The sequence below is a fragment of the Cicer arietinum genome, chromosome 2 (genome assembly GCF_000331145.2).
Source record: "Cicer arietinum cultivar CDC Frontier isolate Library 1 chromosome 2, Cicar.CDCFrontier_v2.0, whole genome shotgun sequence".
Lineage (NCBI taxonomy): Eukaryota > Viridiplantae > Streptophyta > Magnoliopsida > Fabales > Fabaceae > Cicer > Cicer arietinum.
This window is the reverse complement of record NC_021161.2, coordinates 47,305,428-47,308,423: the sequence shown is the minus strand read 5'-3', so window position 1 is coordinate 47,308,423 and position 2,996 is coordinate 47,305,428.

Genomic DNA, 2,996 nt, shown 5'->3' with positions numbered 1-2,996 from the left:
AATAAATTTACAACAATTCACATTTCCGCCTATAACTTACAATCGAACTTATTCATCTCATCACTTTCGTCATTAGCTGAGACTCACTACTACATATTTATTAATGGCCTCCGTAGTTACTTACAAAGTAACAACTTCTTCTTATCATTTAATTGTTTTCTTATTTATCTTCTTTACTTGATTAACTATATATTAAATTAATTGGTAGCATAATTATTGATTCATATTAATATTATCAACCCTAAATAAATTAAAATTATTATTAATAATTAATTAAAAGTATAACTTTAAGACTAAGTAATATTTTACATTTTATAATTAAATAAATAAGATGCATATTATTTTGTTCGATCATTTTAATCATTAATCTTTCTAGAAATTGTGATTTTTATAGGGTTTAGGATATAGGATTTATAAACATTCAAACTATTATTATTATTATTATCATTATTATTATTATTATTATTATTATTATTATTATTATTATTATTATTATTATTATTATTATTATTATTATACTAATTGTAATCATTAATGTTTAACTATTTAATTATTTAATAAAAAATTCGATATTCAAAATTTTTATTTCAAAAACGAAATTCAAAATTTATAACAAGTCAGTTATAAAATATTAATTGTAAGCCAATTATAAATATATATCAAATACAATTAATATCTTTAACTATATATAACTAAATAAGATGCATTTTATTTATCGTGGAATTTTTTTGGTAATTCATTTTTTTAAATCAGATATTGCAATTTTAATTTACAAATATTAAAAAAATTATTAATATTAATAGAGAAATTATAATTGTTAATATTTAACTATTTATTTAATTCCTGTCACTTTTAACAAAATAATATCGGATATATTATAATTTTAATTTACAACCATTAAAACTATTATTATTATTATTACTAATAGAATAATCATAATAATTAATTTTTAACTATTTAATTATTTAACAAAAAAGTCAAAATTTTTATGTTTAATTTAAATACTGAAATAAAAAATTTATAACAATTCGGTTACAAAATATTAATTGTCAATCAATTATAACTATACATCAAATACAATTAATTGCAAATGTCTTTTGTTTTCTTATTTATGTTCTTTACTTGATTAACTATATATTAAAATATTTTTTAGCAACATTATTAACTCATATAAATATTGTCAAGCCTAAATAAATTAAAATTAATATTAATAACTAAATAAAAATTTAACTAGATTGCCTTAACGTGTTTAATATTTTACATTTTATAATTAGATAAATAAGATATATTTATGTATCGTGGAATTTTTATTTTTAATTCTTAACTTTTTTTAAATCAGGTATATGAAAACATTTAAACTATTATTAATATTAATAGACTAATTATAATTATTAATTTTTAACTGTTTATTTAAATGGTGTCACTTTTAACAAAATAAATTCTGATATATTACAATTTGTATTTATAAACATTCAAACTATTATTATTATTATTATTATTATTATTATTATTATTATTATTATTATTATTATTATTATTTACATTTATGATTAACTAAATAAGATGCATTTTATGTTTGTCGATTTTTTTAATAAATTTTCAATTTTTTTTAAAAAAAGGTATATGGCAATTTTAATTTACAAAAAAATTAAACTATTATTAATATTAATAGAGTATTTTTAATTATTAATATTTAACTATTTATTTAATTATTGTCACTTTTAACAAAATAAATCAATCCATCTATGCATCAAATACATTTTATAAGTAACTAAATAAGAGGCATTTTATGTACAATGGAGGTTTTTTTGGTAATTCTGATTTTTTTTTTTAAATCAGATATTACAATCTTAATTTACAAATATTTAAACTACTATTAATATTAATAGAGTAATTATAATTATTAATATTTAACTATTTATTTAAGTGGTGTCACTTTTAACAAAATAATATCGGATATATTATACAATTTTAATTTATAAATATTAAAACTATTATTATTATTATTATTACTAATAGAGTAATCATAATTATTAATCTTTAACTATTTATTTAATTGATGTCACTTTTAACAAAATAAATCAACCCATACCTGTTGAGTTCCAATTTCTTTAACAAAAAAATTTTCAAATTTTAATTTTTAGTTTCAAAATTGAAATTTAAAATTTATAACTATTCCGTTACAAACTATTAATTGTCAAACAATTATATTTATACATCAAATACAAATAATTCAAAATGAATAACTTTAATTTCATGTCATTAACGCAATGAAACAACTAACTATTTAATTATTTAACAAATAAAATCAAAATTTAGATTTTTAGTTACATAATTGAAATCCTAAATTTATAACAATTCGGTTACAAAATATTAATTGTCAATCAATTATAAATATACATCAAATACAATTAATTGCAAATGTCTTTTGTTTTCTTATTTATGTTGTTTAATTGATTAACTATATATTAAATTATTTTTTACAAACATTATTGACTCAGATTAATTTTATCAACACTAAATAAATTAAAATTATTATTAATAATTAAATAAAAATTTAACTATAGTGTCTTATCGTGTTTAATATTTTACATTTTATAATTAACTAAATAAGATGCATTTTATGTTTGTCGATTTTTTTAATAAATTTTCAATTTTATATAAAAAAAGGTATATTGCAATTTTAATTTACAAAAAATTAAACTATTATTAATATTAATAGAGTATTTTTATTTATTAATCTTTAACTATTTATTTAATTGATGTCACTTTTAACAAAATAAATCAATCCATTCCTGTTGAGTTCCAGTTTCTTTAACAAAAAAACTTTCAAATTTTAATTTTTAGTTTCAAAATTGAAATTTATATTTTCAAAATCGAAATCCAAAATTTATTACAATTCCGTTACAAAGTATTAATTGTCAAACAATTATATTTGTACATCAAATACAAATAATTCAAAATAAATAACTTTAATTTCATGTCATTAACACAAT